Raw genomic sequence first — 23,526 nt, 5'->3', positions numbered from 1 at the left:
TTGCAATTTCCCTGTCAGAGGGGTAAATACGCAGTTTTAACTTACTGACAGCCCGCTCACTAATGAAGCTGTCAGAGCTGCATGAGTCGATTAGTGCACTTAAAATGTGTCCATTTACCGAAACCTTCATGGCTGCATGGGACAGACTTTGGGGAAAAACAGCTGTGATGGGAGGAGGGGCAGTTTTACCTTTGACAGCTGTAACCTTAGTAGTGGTTCTTGGGGGAGGAGCAGTTTTATAAATAGTAGCTGCAAAACTAACAGGGGCTCTCGACCGGTATACCTTAGAAAAGTGGCCTTTCTTACTGCAATGATTGCAGGTTGCATTACGAGTAGGACAAAATTTCCTATAGTGGAATGCACCTCCACATAAGAAACACTTCCTTCCAGATTGCCAAGATGCCATTAGGGCAGGGTCATCATCAGTGAAGGCTTCTAGGGTAGGGTTGTCATCCGCTAGGTTAGAGTCATCATCAGTGAGGGCTTCCGCCCGAGACCTATCGAAGAAGTCATTAAAAGTGATAGCAGCAGCCCAAGCACATGGTAAAAGATAGGTATCTGCATTCCTCTTTGCTAAGTCCAGGGAACATGCCTGGTCATAGGCAGCCTGTAACTCGAGGGTTTTATTCTCCCACAGACGCTGGTGTATGAAGGGCGATGTAATTCCGTTAATAAAAGAATCACGAATTAGCTCCTTCTGGTACTGCTCAGCTGTGACAGCTTTAAGATTACAATCCTTGCTGAGCCTGCGAAACTTTTGAAGGAATTCGTCAAGTGATTCCCGGGGTTGTTGTCGAGTAGTGGCCAGTAGATGCCGAGCAAAAATTTTGTTTGGGGCCTTAACATATAGTCGCTGTAATATTAGGATAGCGGAGTCATAGTCTACACAGCCTTCGATATAGTCAAACACATGAGGTGATACATAATTGGCAAGTATCTCTAATTTATCAGGAACATTCTCACCACGCACCCTGAGGAAGTTGCTGAAGGTACAATAGCAGTGTTTCCATACCTTAGCAGGTGAATTCGGGTCCAGGTCAAGAATAGTTTGTCCATGATGGATTGATTACTACGTTGGAGTTCCCTTCTACAGTTGAAGTTGTAGTGGGCTGTTCCCGAAATTACTCAGAGCGTGGAGCCGATACACAGTTGATTAAATTGATGTAAAAAGACTACTGAGCACTTGGATTGAGTATAAAACAAGGTTTTAATCAACTGTTTCACAACCATGAGATTTCTAGTTACATCACTAGTTCCTGGTTACAGAAACATCCTGAGCAAGCTGGGCCCACGCCTGAGTATTTATACTCCTTGGACGGCGCTACCAGCTGGCTGCCCAGTGTTTCTTCATGAGTCATGATAAGATTCATGACACATGTTTTCTGATCTGCTTTCCATCCTGCCTCCAAGAGGCGGGATAGGCCCTTAAGACCCTTAATTGCCTCTATAATCCCATTTTGAGAGGCCTTTCCGATTTTAACACATTTCCCCCATCCCTCACGCCTCCTCTGGAACACGCCAGGTAATGCTGGCGGCCTCACTAGTGGATTGCTTGTGAACAGCTGCAGCTCCACCATTACAAAGGAGTTTTCACCGATGATCATTTGCAGGTGGCAGAACTTTGTTGTTTCAGGTCTGGGGGAACTTTTAGCAGGCATAGTCAGTGTTGTGGAAGTTTGGAACCTGACACCCATCTCCAGTGTGACCTCCTGGGAAACCCCTCTCCCCACCTTGACTAAGCGCTTCCTCAACTGAGGCATATACCAGAAGCATGGCGACCATTTAATTCCTTTCCTCCTGGACATCAGATTCGGATGAAGACCAGCTGCGGCAGCAGCAGAACCATGAGCAACAGCAGCACCAACAGCAGGAACATCAACAGGAGTGCCAAGCTGCTAGTCACCCACCTGAAGATGCACAGGCCAGAAGGGGCCAGAGTGCCACCATATTGCTGCCCGGGATGCAAGGGACGCACTCATCCTGGCCAGATTTTTTTAGCCTGCACAATCAAACACTTTAGTCTCGCTCCTTCTTACCAGATTATCGACAATGGAGAAGAACCTGTGGAATCCTATCACTCTGACCACCATTCTGATAATCGCAAGGCACCCTAAGCCCTCAATGTGAAAGTCTCATTTGCGAAATGACACAGGCCACAACTTCAACAGTTTGCCATCAAAACACTTTATAATACAATCACAATGATGGCTGGTCCAAAAACAAAACAACACAGCACCCAAGTGACTACCCTTGTGACTACTTGTGCTTTATCTTCCTCTTACGCGTGCTCCTACATGGTGCTTCCCCTGTGGCTTCAGCAGATGTGGAGACCCCTTGCTCGCTCTCTTGCTGCTCCTGTCTCGATGCCTTTGGCAGGCATCCTCTGGGGTGGCGAACCTGTGCGGGCTCGCCAACACTCTGTTGCTCCTACGGCTGTGCAGGGGCTGAGATGCCCATCTCATTTGGGTGAGGACTCTGGTGGGGCTCTGACCGATGGCTTTGCTGTGGCATGGTCGTATGAGCACTTGGAGAGGAGCCCCCACTTCCTTGTTGTCTGCCACCAACATCACTCTCATGGGTCAGCCCCACTTCAGAGGTAGCAAGTGACTTGACAACACCTTGCTGCACTGCAGGGGGGCCATGAGGACCCATTTCTGCACTGGAAGTCCTACTCCATATGACTTGCATGAAGGTCTGCTTCATTTGCCCAATAGCTGACCATCACTCCTCAAGAGATGTCATTTTATCCTGAACAATGATCATGTTTTCAATACCCTTGCGTCTAAGCTCCTCCATGGACCATGGAAGGAGTGAGTGTAGTGAATGCATAGCATAGATGCTTAGAAGGATACAAAGGACCCTCCCTGTGTGTTGTAAGTAGTTGTTATCATGGCATCACAGTGATAGGAAGTGTGTGGGCTGCATGGTCGAATAGTTAAGTGAATGTGACCATAGAGAGAGGGAATGGGTAAGGGTGCAGGGATGTAAGTGTCAAGTGGCATGTGGAGGAAGAGGTTGGCAAAGCAGAGTGCTGGTGAGGAGAGGCGATGGGGATCAGATTGAGGGTGATGGGAAAGTCTGATGTGCCAAATAACTGCCCGAATCCGAAGTTAAAACTTAAGACTGAAGCCTTTTATTAAATAAGAATCATGGCAGAGTTAACAGAGTCCATCATCGACCGAGCCCTTGGTAGAACATACCAGAAGAGGGGTGGGGCCAGGGAGGAGCATTAGTGGTTCCCCCTAGTGGAACATTCCAGACATTACAAGTGCAAGTACAAATATCAGAACACAGTTATTTCATCACATTCACCCCCTGCCATAGATTCAGTCTGTCAGGTGGTCTGATAATCCTCTGGGAATGACGTAACTCTTGCTGAGGCTCCTCCCGGAGTACTAACTCCGGTTCATTCGAATTCCCAGAATCATCAGTATTTTCCACACTGAGGGTTTGTGTCTCTGAAGGTCCAATACCACGATTGAAAACTCTACTCTCAGAGTCGAACTCTTTTCGAGCTCCAGCAGGTGCAAGATCTTTAATAGAGACCGTATCCTCTCGCCCATCCGAATATTGAATATACGCATACTGGGGATTAGCATGGAGGAGTTGTACTTCCTCCACCAGTGGATCAGTCTTGTGGCCTCTCACATGTCTGCGCAACAACACAGGGCCCGTGGTCGTCAACCATGTGGGTACCGATACTCCATTAGTAGCTTTCCTTGGAAAACTAAACATCCTTTCATGAGGGGTGGCATTCGTCGCTGTACACAAAAGAGACCTTATGGAATGCAGCACGTCTGGCAGGACATCCTGCCAGCGAGAGGTCGGCAGGCCTCGTGACTTCAGAGACAGTACGGTAGCCTTCCACACTGTCGCATTTTCTTTCTCGACCTGCCCATTACCACGAGGGTTATAGCTGGTAGTTCTACTCATTGCAATCCCCTTCGATAGCAAAAACTGTCGCAATTCTTCGCTCATAAAGGAAGAACCCCTATCACTATGTATATAGTTAGGCATGCCGAACAAGGAAAACAGTTGGCAGAGGCATTTAATTACAACGGCACTAGTCACATCTGGACAGGGGATAACAAAAGGGAACCGAGAATACTCGTCTATAATATTAAGAAAATAGACATTACGGTCGCTCGATGGAAGGGGACCTTTAAAATCGAGACTCAAACGCTCAAATGGTCGAGTTGCTTTAATAAGATGAGCTGGCTCGGACGGCTTATAGAAGCGGGGTTTGCATTCAGCACAAACATGACAGGTTCTGGTCATTGTCCGGACCTCCTCAATAGAGTAGGGTAGATTGTGGGACTTAACGAAGTGGTTCATTCTGGTCACCCCAGGGTGGCAGAGTGCGTCGTGGAGACTTTGAAGCTTATCTGTACCTAGACTAGCACATACTCCTCGTGACAAAGCATCCGATGGCTCATTAAATACTCCAGGCCTGTACTGAATATCATAGTCATATGTTGACAGTTCTATTCGCCATCTTAAAATCTTATCATTTTTGATCTTGCCTCTCTACTTAGTGTTGAACATAAAGGCCACAGATCGCTGGTCAGTAATGAGCGTAAAACGTTGGCCAGCGAGATAATGTCTCCAATACCTGACTGCTTCAATAATTGCCTGTGCCTCCTTTTCCACTGAAGAATGTCGAACTTCTGGTCCTTGCAATGTACGAGAGAAGAAGGCTACTGGTCTACCAGCTTGGTTAAGAGTTGCTGCCAACGCAAAATCAGATGCATCACTTTCCACTTGAAATGGGATCTTCTATTCCACGGCACATACCACTGCCTTCTCAATGTCCCGTTTGATATTAAGGAAAGCCTCCTGAGCTTCCGCCGATAGCGGAAAAAACATCGACTTAATAAGAGGTCAGACTTTATCTGAGTAGCTAGCCACCCACTGGGCATAGTACGAGAAGAATCCCAGACACCTTCTTAAGGCTTTTACAGTGTGAGGTAAAGGTAATTCCTTAAGTGGGCGTAATTTTTCAGGGTCTGGCCTGATTACCCCATTCTCCACAACGCAACCAAGAATACACAAACGTGTAGTATTGAAGGTACACTTGTTTTCGTTGTAGGTCAGGTTTAACCTCTTTGCAGTCTCTAGGAACTTCGTGAGATTTTGATCATGCTCCCGTTGGTCACGCCCACAGATGGTAACATTGTCCAGGTATGGGAATGTTGCTTCCAACGCGTATTCATCCACCATACGATCCATCTCCCATTGGAAGACGGATACCCCATTCGTCACTCCAAAGGGCACCCAAAGGAATTGGAACAGGCGCCCATTAGCTTCGAAGGCCGTATAAGGTCGGTCTTCTATTTTGATGGGGAGTTGATGGTAGGCAGACTTTAAATCAATGGTGGAGAACACGCGGTACTGAGCTATCTGGTTCACCATCTCAGAAATACAAGGCAAAGGATGGGCGTCTAATTGGGTATACAAGTTTATAGTCTGGCTATAATCGACCACAAGTCTTTTCTTCTCATTAGTTTTAACCACCACCACCTGGGCACGCCACGGGCTACCACTGTGTTCGATGATTCCCTCCCGTTGAAGCCTTTCCACTTCCTCTTTTATAAATGTTTTATCTTCTGAACTATACCGTCGACTCTTAGTCGCTATAGGTCTACAATTAGGAGCAAGGTTCGCAACCAAAGAAGGCGGGCTTACGTTTAAAGTAGAAAGGCCGCAGACTGTGAGCGGAGGCTGGGATCCACCATACTTAAGGGTAACGCTCTCATGCTGACACTGGAAGTCCAAGCCTAATATTAAGTTCACACACAACTGAGGTAATATGAGGAGTTTAAAATCCTTATACTCCGTATCCTTAACGGTCAATGTGACTTTACAATATCCAGTTACCTCCGACGTAGGGGTTTTGGACGCCATCACAATTTCACTTCCAGTAGGATACACCTTCAATGAACAGGAGTTAACAAGGTTGGGGTGTATAAAACTTTCAGTACTGCCACAGTCTATCAAACACCCAGTAGGACGACCATTAATCTTAATGTCCATCATAGATTTTGACAAGGAACACGGTATGGTCTGGTCAACCGTAGCCGAGGCTAGAGTAAAACGATAGGCGGCAGCAGAGAAGACATCGGGTACAGGATTACCCTTACACACTTTACTAAAATGTCCCCGTTTCTTACATTTAAAACAGGTAGCCTCTCTGGCTGGGCAACTTTGCCTGGGGTGTTTAGATTGGCCACAAAAATAACACTTAGACCCATGGGGCACAGCCGCAACAATAGGATTAAGTGGGGGCTCCATTGGTGTTATGGATGCCTCCATACTCGGAACACACGAGGCTGAGAGAGATGCATGGGCTGATGCATACACTTCTGAATTCTTCTGGGCTACATCTAATGATCGAGCAGCAGCGACAACCATTTTTAAAACTAACGAGTCGTCTCGAGGAGTCTCTGTCTAATATAATTAGATCGGAGGCCAGATATGAAAGAATCGCGGATGGCTTCTTCCTGATACACTATGGCAGAGACAGCCTTGTAGTTGCAACCTTTAGCCAAAGCCTTAAGGTCCTGCAGGAAATCGTCCAGAGATTCCTCGGGTAATTGCCTGCGAGTAGACAGGAGATACCTGGCGTATACTTCGTTAACCGACTTAAGGTACTGGGCTTTAAGAGCTGCGAGGGCCTCTTCATATGTAGTAATATCTTCAATTATAGAGTAAGTTTGATGACTTACCAAGTTGGTTAGAAGACCCAACTTGTTAACCGTCGGATCGGTCGATGATGCGATGAAGTGTTCAAAACATCGGAGCCAATGCATAAATTTCTTCGACACATCTGCCGAATGGGGATCGATAGCCAGACGCTCTGGTTTCAAAAATCGATCCATCTTCCAAAAGTTGTTATTTAATAAAATTGATGTGCCAAATAACTGCCCGAATCCGAAGTTAAAGCTTAAGACTGAAGCCTTTTATTAAATAAGAATCATGGCAGAGTTAACAGAGTCCATCATCGACCGAGCCCTTGGTAGAACATACCAGAAGAGGGGCGGGGCCAGGGAGGAGCATTAGTGGTTCCCCCTAGTGGAACATTCCAGACATTACAAGTGCAAGTACAAATATCAGAACACAGTTATTTCATCACATTGGAGGAAGAGGTTGGCAAAGCAGGGTGCTGGTGAGGAGAGGCGATGGGGATCAGATTGAGGGTGATGGGAAAGTCATACTCACTTTTCCTGTGCGGAGAAGGTCATGAAACCTCTTCCTGTATTGCAGCCAGGTTCTGCGGCTCAGCGAAATGGAGTTGACCTCCTGGGCCACTTGTAGCCACACAGCTTTTGCCCGCTGGGGTGGCTTTTTTCTCCCTCAGAAAGGGAACAGCACCTCTTTATTACAGCTGGCTCCATACACCAGAGCTTGGAGGGAGGGCTCATCAAACCGAGGAGCACATTTTTGCTTGATCGTTGACATTTTCCACAATTCAACTCCTTCATATAAATTGCAGAGCCTTTGCAGTCTCCAGAAGAACCAAGGCTGCTTGCAGGTCTTAAATCCAACAGCATTGATGACATAATCGGAGGCGACTTTCTGTATGAAAAGACTAATTGGGCCAGTGGTTCCCACATGCAGGAAATCAATTGACCAATTAGGGGAAAATCGCACTTTTTCAACACTTCACTTAGGAGTCGGGGTCCTGACACGATTTCCACCTGACACGCCCCAGCCCGCCCACACTGACAAAATCCAGCCCGAAGTCTAACTGGACTTGGTTGTATACGTCTCTTTCAGCTACACATTGAGGTAGTGCCTGGTCTGGTATCTACTCTTTTCTTTTTCCTGCTCTCCAATAAACCATCAAAAAAAGTCACACGTGATAATTTTAATAATTGTTTGTAATTAGCATCTTTGCTAATTATATGATGGCTGACTGCCAATTTCCCAGTTCTCCTACTGCAATTCCTGATCTGTCTCTGGTCTGTCCACTTTTGAATCTAAGCTGTATTGTGCTCATTCTCAGGTTCACAATGTCTCCAGTGCTAGCTCAGTCTAATTCAGAGCTCGTGATTTTAGACCACAAGGATTCAAATCACCCACATGCCAGTGCAGGATCTTGTTTAAAATAGCCATGTTTAAAACAAAGTTAAGTTGGCAAGAAGATGAATGTCTCTGTGGGGAAAGAGTGAGAAGAATGCCTTATGTCACTGTGACAACTGTAAAAACTATTTAACAATCACTTTAGAGATTACCAATGCACATCAACAATAGTCACATTTTTCTGCATTAAATGAGCGAAAATCCCCACATTTTTTGCCTTAATTCTTTATTGTATAAGTGATAGAATTCTGGGTGTACCAGGGAAAGGGGACCTCCAGTGTTCAGCAACAGTGATGTCATCAAGCAGGGTAAGCAGCCAATCACATTGAAGAATTCTCACAGACAGCAAACCAGGAAGTAAAAAGCACTGATTATCCTTCACTTTGTAATCATTTTATAGAGAGCAAAATAAAGATTGGGACATCCATATGGGATTAAGATAGAAGCTGAAATATCATAAACAAACTTTAAAAAAAGTAATTTTTATTACTTTAAAAATCTATGGGAATTTGCATCATAATGGAGAAATTTGACATTCCACAAATATAAAATTTGTTTCTCAGGGCCACAGAGGTTGTTTGACAGTAATTATGAGTTAATATACCATTAAAAATCCAGTTACGCCTCATTCAACAAGGCTTCACCTTTTTGGGGTTTTTTACAGTGAGATTAGAGCGTAAAAAGTGGAAGTTCACGTCAATTCATGTGATTTGTAAGATTTCCATCTGCGAGAATTTCAACAGCGCACTCTGCGGAGGAGCGGGGAATCACTGACAGCAACATCTGGATTTCCGCGTTTACCCTGCACATGTGCAGATGCCAGAAGTTGCTGTCAGTTTCATAGAGTAATAATGGTGAGCACTGAGTTTCGCCATCATTACAACCGCAAATTCTGGGCCAAAAATTTGGTGTCCATCAGTACTTTTATCATAAGCCTATTTTTAGGGCTGTTTTTAGTTGTCAGGTTTTTTGAAGTTGTTGTTTAGGTAGTTTTCCAGATTAACCTGTATGTTAACACCTTGTTCCGTCAGAGAGACAAGTACAAGGCTTCATGGCAGCACCCTCGCTCCATGCACTGGCATCTGCTGGACTAGGTCATCATCCGAGCGAGGGACCGGAGCTGATGACTGCTGGACCGACCACTGCCTAATTCGCTCTGTCATCTTCATCAATGTAGCCCCAAAACAGCAGTGGCAACAGAAACAATGCCGCAGGAAAATCAACGCTGGAGCACTCAAAGACCCCGCTAAGAAGGCCCTATTCAGCCTGCGCCTCACAAACAACCTTACGACTCCCAGTGATGCAGAGTCACAGACTGCCCACAGCGACTGGTCTGCACTCAAGGCCTCCATAATCAGCACCTGTGAAGAGACGCTCAGTCACTCAACCAGGAAACACCAAGACTGGTTCGATGAGAATGACCAGGAGATCCAGGAGCTAATAAGTCACAAGCACAAGGCATTCCTGATCTGGAAACAGCAACAGAACTCGAGAGCAAGAAAGCAGCTCTACAGACACCTGAAGGCCGAGGTCCAACAACAAACTCGTGACCTAAAGAACAGATGGTGGGTGAAAGCGCAGGAGATCCAGCAGCTAGCCGACAACCACGACGTGCATGAATTCTTTAACACAGTCAAGACCATCTACGGCCCAAGCACCCAAGGTCCTACCCCACTGCGGGTCAAGAACGGAAAGGTACTCATCAAGGACAGAGAGGCAGTCAGTGCCTGCTGGAAGGAGCACTTCGAAGATCTCCTTAACCAAGACTCTGTCTTCGACGCGAGTGTCCTCAACTCCATCCTGCAGCATGCTACCCGCCACCATCTCAGCACAACCCCAGCCCGGTAGGAGGTTGAAAAGGCCATCCGACAACTGAAGAACAACAAGGCCTCAGGAGCAGATGGAATCCCCGCCGAGGCACTAAAGCATGGCGGAGAAGCACTGCTGGCATGAATTCATGAACTCATTTCTCTTATCTGGAAGGAGAGCATGCCAGGGGATCTCAGAGATGCCGTAATTGTGCCCATCTTCAAGAAAGGTGACAAGTCCGATTGCGGTAATTACAGAAAGTTTCCCTGCTGTCTGCCACAGGGAAAGTCATCGCAAGAATCCTCCTCAATCGCCTTCTCCCAGTGGCTGAAGAGCTCCTCCCAGAGTCGCAATGCGGATTCCGCCCACTAAGGGGCACAATGGACATGATCTTCACTGCACGTCAATTACAAGAGAAATGCAGGGAACAGCACCAACCGCTGTACATGGCCTTCTTTGATATCACAAAGGCCTTCGACACGGTCAACCGTGAGGGATTATGGAGTGTCCTCCTCAAATTTGGCTGCCCTCAAATGTTTGTCACCATCTTCCGTCTGCTTCACGACGACATGCAAGCCGTGATCCTGACCAACGGTTCCACCACAGACCCAATTCACGTACGAACTGGGGCCAAGCAGGGCTGTGTCATCGCACCAACGCTCTTCTCGATCTTCCTTGCTGCAATGCTCCATCTCACCCTCAGTAAGCTCCCTGCTGGAGTGGAGCTAATTTACAGAACAAACGGGAAACTGTTCAACCTCCGTCGCCTCCAGTCCAGATCCAAGGTCGTCCCATCCTCTGTCGTTGAATTACAGTATACAGACGACGCTTGCATCTGCGCTCACTCAGAGGTCGAACTCCAAACCATCGTCAACACCTTCACCGAAGCGTACGAGAGCATGGGCCTTACACTAAACATCCATAAGACAAAGGTCCTCTACCAGCCTGCCCCAACACACAGTACTGCCCCCCGATTATCAAAATCCATGACAAGGCCATGGACAACGTGGACCACTTTCCATACCTCGGGAGCCTACTGTCAACAAGGGCAGACGTCGACGACGAAGTCCAACTCCGCCTTCAGTGTGCCAGTGCAGCCTTCGGTCACCTGAGGAAGAGAGTGTTTGAAGACCAGGACCTCAAGCCCAGCACTAAGCTCATGGTCTACAGAGCAGCAGTGATACCCGCCCTGCTGTATGCCTCAGAGACATGGACCATGTACAGCAGGCACCTCAAAGCACTGGAGAGGTACCACCAACGCTGCCTCCGCAAGATCCTGCAAATTCATTGGCAGGATAGGCACACCAACATCAGTGTCCTCGTTCAGGCCAACATCCCCAGCATCGAAGCTTTGACCACGCTCGATCAGCTCCGATGGACGGGTCACATCGTCCGCATGCCTGATACGCGACTCACAAAACAAGCGCTCTACTCGGAGCTCCGGCACGGCAAGAGAGCCCCAGGTGGGCAGAGGAAACGCTTCAAGGACACTCTCAAACCCTCCTTGAAAAAGCGCAACATCCCCACCGACACCTGGGAATCCCTGGCCCAAGACCGCCCAAAGTGGAGGAGAAGCATCCGAGAAGGCGCCGAACACCTCGAGTCTCTTCACCGGGAGCAAGCGGAAGCCAAGCGCAAGTCAACCCAAGCACCCCACCCACCCGCCCCTTTAACCACCGTCTGCCCCACCTGTGACAGAGACTGTAGGTCCTGCATTGGACTCATCAGTCACCTGAGAACTCATTTTTAGTGTGGAAGCAAGTCATCCTCGGTTCCGAGGGACTGTCTAAGAAGAGAAGAAGTAAAAGAAATCTGGGAAAAGACCACGCTCTTCCACTGAAAACAATAGGAATACAATAACATGTAGATCAACCTAGAAAACTAAACATTCTTCACCCCTCAATTCACATGGATACTCTTCTCCCTCTCCCCATTCATTTCACAATAACTCTCTACTTCCATCTCCCAGTTTATGCTGCCATTCTTTTCCAACACCCACCCCCAGTTCATCTGTCATTCATCTCCCCTTTTCCCCTCTCCACCCCGCCCCGCCACACCCTCCCCCTCAGATCATGCTGGTGCTCTCCTCTCCTCTCCCTTAAGTTCATACTGGCACTAGTTCTCCTCTCCTTTCCCTTTACCTCTCAGTTCATGCTTCCCTTTATTCCCCTTGTTCTCACCTTTCACCCCACCAGCCTTCACATTCAACGGATCATCCTCCGCCACTTCTAGCATGATCCCACCACCAAACACATCTTCCCCTCCCCTTTCAGCATTCCAAAGGGACCTCTCCCTCCGCATCACCCTGGTCCACTCCTCAATCACCCCCAACACCCCCTCCCCTTCCCACGGCACCTTCCCGTGCAAGCACAGGAGGGGCAACACCTGTGCTTTTACTTCCCCCTTCCCACTGTCCGGGCCCCCAAACATTCCTTCCAGGTGAAACAGCGATTAATTCTCTGCTCCACTCCCACTCTGACCTCTCTGTCCTCGGCCTCTTACACCGTTCCAATGAAGCTCAACATAAGCTCGAGGAACAGCACCTCATCTTTCTATTAGGCACTTTACAGCCTTCTGGACTCAACATCGCGTTCAACAATTTCAGACCATAACCTCTGCCCCTATTTTTTCACATGGCAGCCGTTGATGATTCTGCCATTTACACCTCTTCTAGACTCATCTTTTGTTTCTTTACTTGTCCCATTACCATCTCCTTTTGCTTTGTACTATCATACCTTTTGTCATTTAATCTCTCTTGCCTTCCACCCTATCACATAACTTCTGTTTTGTTCTTTCCTCCCCTCCCCCTTTCCCTGCCCCTGCACTTGCTTAAAACCTGTTACTTCTCTAACTTTTCCAGTTCTGATGAAAGGTCATCGACCTGAAACGTTAACTCTGTTTCTCTCTCCACAGATGCTGCCTGACCTGCTGAGTATTTCCAGCATTTTCAGTTTTTATCTTAGATTTCTAGCATGCGCAGTATTTTGCTATTGTATTAGTGAATTTCAGGATTTGATCCCCACACGACAATGAAGGAAAGACAATATATGTCCAAGTCAGGATGTGTGAGAGTTGGAGGGGAACTTGGAGGTGATGGTGTTGCCACGATATTCAAGTAAATAGTATTACAGATGGAAAAGGAAATTACTATTGGAAAAAAATCTACAGAAACATTTAAAAATTTGAATAAGCAAAGCAGCTATCTTATAGAATGTTAAAGTTCTGGAGTCTGAGCTTCAGACACTGCGACAGATCAGGGAGGGGGAGAAGTACCTGGACTCTGTGTATCAGGAGGTGGTCACACCTATGAAGTTAATTAATTCAGATGTAGCCCATGGTCAGGGACAGGACGGTATGACTACGAGTGAGGCAGGTACGGGGATCCAGGAGGTAGAGCTGGAGGAGCCGCAGCCCTTGCTCTTGTCCAGCTGGTTCAAGGTTCTTACTCCCTGTGGGGACGGGAGCAGGGACTGCAGGGAGGATGAGCAACCTGGCCACAGCACCGTGGAACGGGGGGGCCATTCAAGAGGGGGGAGTAACTAGAAATGTTGTAGTGGTAGGGGATAGTATTATTAGGGGGATAGATAGAGTTCTATGCAGCCGAGAGCGAGAGTCCCGAAGGCTGTGTTGCCTAGCCGGTGCCAGGGTTGAGGACATCTCCTCTGGGCTGGAAAGAAACTTGCAGTGGGAGGGGGTGGATCCAGTTGTCGTGGTCCATGTTGGTACAAACGAAGTAGATAGGACTAGGAAGCCGGTTCTGTTAAAGGAGTATGAGCAGCTAGGGGTCAAATTAAAAAACAGAACCTCAAGGGTAATAATCTCTGGATTATTACCTGAGCCACGAGCGAATTTGGCTAGGACAAATAAAATTAGAGAGTTAAATGCGTGGCTCAAAGACTGGTGTGGGAGAAATGAGTTTTGCTTCCTGGGACACTGGCACCAGTACTGGGGCAGGAGGGAGCTGTTCCGTTGGGACGGGCTTCACTTGGCCAGTGCTGGGACTAGAGTCCTGGCGGATCATATAACTAGGGCTGTAGAGAGGGCTTTAAACTAACTAGTGAGGGGGGAGGCTCCTAGAGAGCAAATAATAAAAATGACAACAGAGAAGGTCATAGACTTAGGTAGCAGTGGGGAAATTAAAAACCAGAGCGTGTCAGGAAGGGGCAGAAGGTATGGAGTAAAAGGTAAAGTAATAAAAAGGGCAAAAGCAGGAACTAAGTGTCACAAAACATATTTGAAAGTTCTCTATCTGAATGCACGTAGCATTCGTAACAAAATAGACGAGTTAATGGCACAAATAACTACATATGGGTATGATCTTGTGGCCATTACAGAAACATGGCTGCAGGGTGACAATGCCTGGGAATTAAACATACCAGGTTATTTAACGATCAGGAAGGACAGGCAAGAAGGAAGGGGAGGTGGGGTGGCTATGTTAATAAAGGAAGGAATCACTGTAATACAGAGAAATGATATTAGCTCAAAAGATCAGGATAATGAAACAGTTTGGGTGGAGGTAAGGAATAATAAGGGGAAAAAAGCACTAGTGGGTGTAGTCTATAGGCCTCCGAACAGTTGCAACTATGTTGGACGGAGTACCAATCAGGAAATAGTTGAGGCTTGTAATAAGGGAACATCTATAATTATGGGGGATTTTAACTATCATTAATTGGACAAATCAAATTGGGCAGGGCTGCCTTGAGGATGAGTTCATTGAGTGTATTAGGGATGGGTTTCTTGAGCAGTATGTAACTGAACCGACCAGGGGGCAAGCAACCTTAGATCTGGTCCTGTGTAATGAGACAGGATTAATTAAAAATGTCCTAGTAAAGGATCCCCTTGGAATGAGTGACCATAACATGGTTGAATTCCATATTCAATTAGAGGGTGAGAAGGTTGGATCTCAAACAAGCATGCTAAGCTTGAATAAAGGAGACTATGAAGGTATGAGAGCGGAATTGAGTAGAGTGGATTGGGAAAATAGATTAAAGGGTAAGACGATACATGATCAGTGGTGTACATTTAAGGAGTTATTTTACAACTTCCAAAAAATATATATTCCACCGAGAAGAAAAGGATGTAAAAGAAAAGACAGCCATCCGTGGCTAAGTAAAAAAATTAAGGATAGTATTCGACTAAAAACAAGGGCATATAAGGTAGCCAAATCTAGTGGGAGGATAGAGGATTGGGAAAACTTTAAAAGACAGCAAAACATAACAAAAAGATTGATTAAGAAAGGGAAGATAGATTATGAAAGTAAATTAGCAAAAAATATAAAAACAGATAGTAAGAGTTTTTATAGTTATATAAAAAGAAAAAGGGTGGCTAAAGTAAATGTTGGTCCCTTAGAGGATGAGACCGGGAAATTAATGGTGGGAAATATGGAGGTGGCAAAAACACTGAATGAATATTTTGTATCAGTCTTTACAGTAGAGGACACTAAGAATATCCCAACACTGGACAAACAGGGGACTACAGGGGGGGGGAGGAGCTAAACACGATCAAAATCACTAAGGAAGTGGTACTTGGTAAAATAATGGGACTCAAGGTGGATAAATCACCTGGACCTGATGGCTTACATCCTAGGGTCTTGAGGGAAGTGGCGGTAGGGATTGTGGATGCATTGGTAATAATTTTCCAAAACTCCCTGGACTCGGCAAAGGTCCCGGCAGACTGGAAAACTGCTAATGTAACACCCTTATTTAAAAAGGGCAGTAGACAGAAGGCTGGAAACTATAGACCGGTTAGCCTAACATCTGTGGTAGGTAAAATTTTGGAGTCCATTATTAAGGAGACAGTAACAGGACATTTGGATAATCATAATTTAATAGGACAAAGTCAGCATGGTTTTATGAAGGGGAAGTCATGTTTGACAAATTTGCTGGAGTTCTTTGAGGAAGTAACATATAGGGTGGATAAAGGGGAACCAGTGGACGTAGTGTATTTAGACTTCCAAAAGGCATTTGACAAGGTGCCACACAACAGATTATTGCTTAAGATAAAAAATCACGGGATTGGGGGTAATATTCTGGCATGGATAGAGGATTGGCTATCTAACAGAAGGCAGAGAGTTGGGATAAATGGTTCATTCTCAGAATGGCAATCAGTAACTAGTGGTGTTCCGCAGGGGTCGGTGCTGGGTCCCCAACTCTTTACAATCTATATTAACGATTTGGAGGAGGGGACCGAGTGTAACATATCAAAGTTTGCAGATGATACTAAGATGGGAGGGAAAGTAGTGAGTGAGGAGGACATAAAAAACCTGCAAGGGGACATAGACAGGCTAAGTAAGTGGGCAGAGATTTGGCAGATGGAATACAATACTGGAAAGTGAGGTTATGCACTTTGGCAGGAAAAATCGTAGAGCAAGCTATTATCTTAATGGCAAGAAACTGAAAAGTACTGAAGTACAAAGGGATCTGGGGGTCCTGGTTCACGAAACTCAAAAGGTTAGTATGCAGGTGCAGCAAGTGATTAAGAAGGCCAATGGAATGTTGGCTTTCATTGCTAGGGGGATAGAATATAAAAATAGGGAGGTATTGCTTCAGTTGTACAAGGTATTGGTGAGACCGCACCTGGAATACTGCGTACAGTTTTGGTGTCCATACTTAGAAAGGACATACTTGCTCTCGAGTCAGTACAAAGAAGGTTCACTCGGTTAATCCCGGGGATGAGGGGATGGACATATGAGGAGAGGTTGAGTAGATTGGGACTCTACTCATTGGAGTTCAGAAGAATGAGAGGCGATCTTATTGAAACATATAAGATTGTGAAGGGGTTGGATCGGGTGGATGCGGGGAGGATGTTCCCGATGATGGGTGAAACTAGAACTAGGGGGCATAGTCTTAGAATAAGGGGCTGCTCTTTCAAAACTGAGATGAGGAGGAACTACTTCACTCAGAGGGTGGTAGGTCCATGGAATATGCTGCCCCAAAAAGCTGTAGAAGCTACATCATTACATAAATTTAAAACAGAAATAGACAGTTTCCTAGAAGTAAAGGGAATTAAGGGTTACGGGGAGCCGGCAGGAATTTGGACATGAGTCTAGGTTCGGATCGGACATGGCCCTGTGGGTAGCGGAGCGGGCCCAGGGGCCGTGTAGCCTGATCCTGCTCCTATTTCGTGTGTCTAATTCTGTTAGATTCAGATGGTTCTGTGATAGTAGATTGGCGGTTAGGATCAGATCAGCCATGATCTTATTAAATGGCGGAGCAGGCTCGAGGGGCTGATTGGCCTACTCCTGCTCCTATTTCTTATGTTCTTATGTTTGTGCACATTGAAGTGTGCCACCAGCAGTTAAGGCTAGTATCAAATACAAAAGCAAAATATTGCAGATGCCGGAAATCTGAAATAGTATGAAGATGATAATTTAACAGTACTGAATTCTAACAATTCTCACTAGTTACGATTCTCTCACAGAAAGGTAATCTCATTGGTTAGAAACCAATGGAGAAGTGGGAACATTACTGAAGGCCCTGAAAAAGCCCACACTGAAAGAAAAGCATAGATGTCAAAAGCTGTGGAAGTTATGAAGAATTACCATACTGTTCCACACACGTTAGGCAACATCAACTAACAGTGATGCCTCATACAGAGTGGTGGCTTTGATCATGATAATTGGATATTCTCATTCGTTGAAATGCCCTGCACTTTCTATAGCTACAGTGATTACCATCATCTGGTGTCTTCTCTGGAGTAGTGACTGCAGTGGAATGTTAATTACATCTTGAACTATTTATTAAAGGTAAAGCAAACATTCCCAGTCCTCTTTTCCTACAACAACAAAATAACTTGCTCACCTGTTTACCAACAATTCTTAAGGATTTTAAATGGGAACAAAGGAAGTGTTGCTTCACAAGGGATGGTGAAGTGATTGCCAGCTCCCTCAGATGCTGGGTCTCTGGGCTCAAGTCTTCTGTTTTCCAAGGTGACTGCTCGCAAGTTAGGTATTCTTTCAAGGCCTCAATCTCTTCCTCATTTATGTCTTTATCCTTTTCCTTTTCATTCTCTCCATGATATTTCAGTAATTTGAAATGTTTGGCCCCCTTTGTTGAATACTCTGATCTGTTCTATAAATGAAAAACAAGCAAAGATCTGTAATGTGGTGTTTCCTATGTTGACCTTTATGTCATTGTTACAATGAATGTTTAGGATGTTATACATTTGTAAGGACATGGAACTGAGTTGGTATGTATTAAAAAGTAGATAGACCTTTCAGACATTTAATTAATAAATTTAATCTTTATCAGCAGTATGATTAAAATCTCTTGAGACTTTCCCTTCTTTGCTATAACAGTGATCCTAATGTAGATATAACGTGCGTTTTTTTAGTTTAGCACCATTGATAAAATGAAAATAATTTATGATGATAAAGCACACAACAAAATACAAATACTACTGTCTCATGAAATCTTCATAACTCTGTTTCTCTCTCCACAGATGCTGCCTGACCTGCTGAGTATTTCCAGCATTTTCTGGATTATGAAATCTTGTGAGATTACCCTTTTAAGGTGATTACTGCAGATGTTGCTTGTCTGAGTGGGGAGAATTCACATGACTGGCTAGAGTTTAAAGACAGTTTCAGATATCTCATCATCTATTGTGAAAGTTGTCAGGTCTGCAACCCATCTCTCTATCCATGTGGTCATGTTCCTCTTAATTCTATGTGCTATTATCTTTGCCATAAATCTGTGTTACCTTGTCAAAGGCTTTTTGAAAATCCATATAAACCACCACCTCTGCATTTCATTTATCTAGCATCCATTATTTCACATCTGTCAATATCTCAAACTGTTTTGTATCACAAGTTTAAATACATATGCTTTATTTTCATCCACTGAGGATAAAACTAACAAGATCGGTTATTTTAAATGACACATTCATACTGTGCTGAGAATAATCGAATCGTACTTTAGCTGTAATCAAAGCCTGTGAAGAAATGACTGTATCTAAGAAAATCTGTTAGGAATTTTCATTTCTTTTAGTTAAATTTCAGACCAGTTTTTCCAGAGGCCCAGTCATAGTTTCATCATCTGTTCTTTTGCCCGAGAACTTTCAACTGAGTTTTCAAACCCTTTGACTGGAATAGGCTGTTCGTTCCTTACCCAGCTCCCAGTACCACAAGGAAAGTCATTCAGGCACATAGTCTTCATCTGTTGCTGGAAAGCTGTGAAAGCAGAAACACCGGCCATTTCGAAACATTCAAGAAGGCTAACAACATATGTAGTTTGATCACCCAGGTGCTGCTGATACACCATGCATTGTCCATTTGATCTCAAGTATATGGCTCCAGGTATGGTTGATACACATACATGTAAATATATATAGTTCCGAGAGATGTTTGAAAAAAAAAAAATCCCTAATTTAAGGTTTTGTTTTCCCAATGTACAGTAAGCCACATTGTTTACGAATGTAGTTTAGTGACAGTCCATTTACGGAGCTTGATATCGGAGTTGCTAGGATAGAAGTGAATGGATGTCATTTAAATGTTCCATTTCCCTGTCCTAGCTCTGCGATCATATATTTGATAGTTTTCCCATCAATGTGAACAGCTTTAATTATAACGGCTGTAATTAAAAGCAAAAGAAACTTTTAGGGATAATACCCAGCAGGAGGTTGAATTGTTCATGAAAAATCCAACTATATTTAAGTGTTGTAGTGATCTGGATTTTATATAGGGATAACAGGCCAGAGCATTTGAGAAATATTAGTGCTAAATCATTTTATGGCCATTTAATCTACCGTGGGCACCGTAAATGCTCATTCATATCTAACACCTTCAGTTAGTCACAAATGGATTACCACAGAAAAGTAAATAATTAGCAATTAAATCAAATAATTAAGAAGCAGCACAAAAAACATTGTTACTATTTTGCATCATTTTCTAAGCACTAACCATGGTGTCATTAAAGAGCATTTGAAATAGGATCTAACACAGCTCCCTCTGTACTGGACCTTTGGGGTCTGAGCACAGAGGAGGCCATTTGACCCATCATGTCTATGCCATCTTTTTGCTAGAGCTTTTGCTAATCTAAAGTTAATCCCACTGCCTTGCTCCTCCCATAGCCCTGTAGCTTCCTCGTCTACAAATATTTATCCAATCTTCCCTTAAAAGTTTCTCCTAACCTTTCTCCTTACTCTGACAATTATAATTGATGGCCCCTCATAACTGACTCTTCAGGTAAAGGGAATAGTTTTCCCTTATTGACTCCATCAAAACCCTTCATAATTTTAAATACCTCTAAAAAAAAAAAACTGTTCTTACCCTTCTCTGCTCCAGTGGAGATAGTTCTAGTACCTCAATTTTCTTCTCATTACTTGAGTTTCTCACCTTTAGCATCAACCTGCTGAATCTATGTTCTACACTCTCTGTGGCTTTAATGTCCTTTCCATAATGGGCCACCTAAAACTGCACACACTGCTTTAACTGTGGCCTAACCAATGCTTTGTGTAATTCATCATTACTTCTTTATTCTTGTACTCGTGCCACTATTTATAAAACTCAAAATTCTATTTGCCTCTTTTATCACTTTATAAAAACACTAGCAGGGGAGCCCCGCATTGCAGGGCAACTTTGGGCCGGGTGGATGTGTGGGCCGGGAGCCTGGGACTGGATTTGGGCTGTCAGCAGTTGGAGAAGCCTAGGCCCGTTTTGCACTGTTTTTTAACCTAAACATTTCTAGCTTTTAATACCTTCAAAGATGAAAGCTAAAATACTTATAAAACATTTTTGGTAAATCTTATTATTTTTAAAAAAAGAAACTGACCTAGATTACCAAAGTTTTTAGCTGCCCTGGCTGCTGTATAATGGCTGACAGATCCCTGAGATGAAAACGATTAGTCCCGCCCACACACACACCGATTGGTCAACCATCAGGTGACTGAACTGTAGGATTGGTCAATCATGACGGCACAGGATTGGTCGACCTTGACGTCAGTCAATGCTAATGAGTGGATAATGAGTGGAATTTTGAAGGTTTTTTGTATAATGTGCGAACAATTTTTGTCCGACCAAAAAGTAAATACACCTACAAGAGTCTCCTAATGATGAGCTTTCTTTTGATATAACACATGTGTAGGTACACTCTATAACTTTTGATTGTATAGCCGGTCAGACAGACAGACATACTGTTTTATATATATATAGATAGATAAGAACATAAGAAATAGGAGCGGGAGTAGGCCATTTGGCCCTTCGAGCCTGCTCCGCCATTCATTAAGATCATAGCTGATCTTCTACCTCATCACCACTTTCCTGCACTATCCCCATATCCCTTGATTCCTTTAATATTCAAAAATCTATCGATCTCTGTCTTGAATATACTCAACGATCGAGCCTCCACAGCCGTCTGGGGTAGAGAATTCTAAAGATTCTTCACCCTCAGTGAAGAAATTTCTCCTCATCTCAGTCCTCAATGGCCGACCCCTTATTCTGAGACTGTGGCCCCTGGTTCTAGACTCCCCAGCCAGGGGAAACATCCTCCCTGCATCTACCCTGTCAAGTCCTGTAAGAATTTTGTATGTTTCAATGAGATCACCTCTCATTCTTCTAAACTCTAGAGAATATAGGTCTAGTCTGCTCAATCTCTCCTCATAGGACAATCCCCCCCCATCCCAGGAACCAGTCTGGTGAACCTTCGTTGCACTCCCTCTATGGCAAGTATATCCTTCCTTAGGTAAGGAGACCAAAACTGTACACAATACTCCAGGAATGGTCTCATCAGGGCCCTATATAATTGCAGTAAGACGTCTTTACTCTTATACTCAAATCCTCTTGTAATAAAGGCCAACATATCATTTGCTTTCCTAATTGCATTCTGTACCTGCACGTTAATGTGGTGTATGTAACCGTTCCACCTTTAAGAGAACTATTTTAAGAGTGGCACTACTTTATCTTGGCTGCTGTATACTGTAATACCGGTGGTGACCACACCGGTATATAAGTGCTGTGTAATGATTTATTGGGCAGTTCCGCCCTGACCTTCGACTAGTAAAGACCTGTTAAAAGTTACTCTTGTGGTCTGTGTAGTAATTCTCATTATAACACACAGACTTAACAGTGGCGACGAGTACGATCTTACCCTGCGGCAGAGATACATCCAAGGCAGTTTAACGGGCGTCGAGAGGAGGCATCCGCCCTCATCATTCTGCTGAGAGAAGACTCGGGTCTGCAGAGCAAAGGAAGAATTCTGACACGAAGCCTTCCATCAGCAACAGGCAGTGATCATCCCTTCTATCACGGTGGTGGGTAAGCCGATCAGCGACGAGCAGCAAGTCGGCCACGGTGGCTGTGAAGTAGGGGAGGGAAAAACAGAGGATATAAGGGCGGAGAACTCGACCACGGCCGGGGAAAAGAGCTGGACAGAAGTCGGGGCCAGAGGCGCTGAGACTGGGGCAGCGTAAGGCACGGGAGCCGCGGTGAATGCAAACGCAGCCGGTGCGAAAGACCGGGCTGCAAGCGGGCTGGGAGACGCAACAGCGTCGAGAGAGAGCTCGACCGCGACCGGTGAAAAAGGCCGGGCAGCTACCGAGGCCGCGAGGCGCAGCGACCGGGTCAGCGTAAGGCGCGGGAGAAAATTAAAAAAAAAACCGCGGAGAACTCAGCCGCAGCCGGGGGAAAGGACCGGACTGCAAGAGGGGCTGGGAGGCACGATTTGAAAACCGCTGGGGAGGGCGAACGCAGCAATTCAGCAATCGCCATTACAGCCAGTGGGGGAGAAAGGCAAAACGCGGGAAGCCGCCATTTTCGTAGGCGGGGGAAGAAGACAAGCGCGGGAAACCGCCATTTTGAAAAAAAAATAAAAGATAAATTTCTTTGTGTTTCTCAAGAAGGTTGCGAAGATGCCTAAGCGTGGTAACATCAACGATTTCGATCCCGATGTTGAAGATTGGGCCACGTGTGTAGAACGCATAGAGATATATTGTAAGGCAAATAAAATATCAGATGAAGATAAAGCACTAACCTTACTAAACTCAATGGGTGCGAAGACATACGGGCTATTGAAGCATCTTCTATCACCAGCTAAACCGGCGGATCAGACTTTCGCTAATATTGTTGCTGTCCTGAAGAATCATTTGAACCCCACACCGCTGATGTTAGCGGAACGATTTAAATTTTATGCGAGAACGCAACTGAAAGAGGAAAGCAACGCGGAGTATTTAATTGAACTGCGTAAGCTAGCGAAATACTGCCAGTTTGGGGAAAGCCTGACAGAGGCACTGAGAGACAAATTCGTGTGTGGATTGTTGAAAGAAGGAACACAAAAGCGGCTGCTTGAAGAGAATGATCTTACACTTGATAAGGCTGTCTCTATTGCAGCATCGCATGAAGCCGCAGCGAGAGGCACTGCGGAAATGCAGTTGAAGGCAGCGGTACTCAGCGTAGATCAAATGGCTTCGGGTACAACGAAATGTTATCGTTGTGGGAAGGCAACACACGATCAGAACCAATGCTGGTTTAAAAACCAGGAATGTAGGAAATGTGGCAAGCTTGGTCACATAGCTAAAGTATGCCGGTCAGGAAAGAAGACCAGCAACAAAAAGTCACCGCAGGAAAAGTGCAGAAAGGTACATAAGGTGGCTGAGAAAAGAAGGATGAACAGAATTCGGATTCAGACTCCAACAGCAAGGAACTGG

At 45.1% G+C, this 23,526-nt stretch overlaps 1 protein-coding gene across 1 annotated transcript in view; it reads right to left on the bottom strand.

The window, feature by feature from the left end:
- Positions 1-18,856, bottom strand: part of LOC147104362 (leucine-rich repeat-containing protein 43-like) — a 57,454-nt gene extending 38,598 nt beyond the window's left edge. The window contains exon 1 of the mRNA XM_085961648.1: positions 17,691-18,856. The gene's annotated coding sequence lies outside the window, so the exon portion shown is untranslated. The remainder of the gene's footprint in view (positions 1-17,690) is intronic.
- Between the last annotated feature and the right edge of the window lie 4,670 nt (positions 18,857-23,526).

Source organism: Somniosus microcephalus, chromosome 19 (genome assembly GCF_052327205.1).
Source record: "Somniosus microcephalus isolate GS21.2 chromosome 19, FLI_Smic_1.0, whole genome shotgun sequence".
Taxonomy (NCBI): domain Eukaryota; kingdom Metazoa; phylum Chordata; class Chondrichthyes; order Squaliformes; family Somniosidae; genus Somniosus; species Somniosus microcephalus.
The sequence above is the reverse complement of the archived record's forward strand: the minus strand, read 5'-3'. Positions and strand labels throughout refer to the sequence as shown.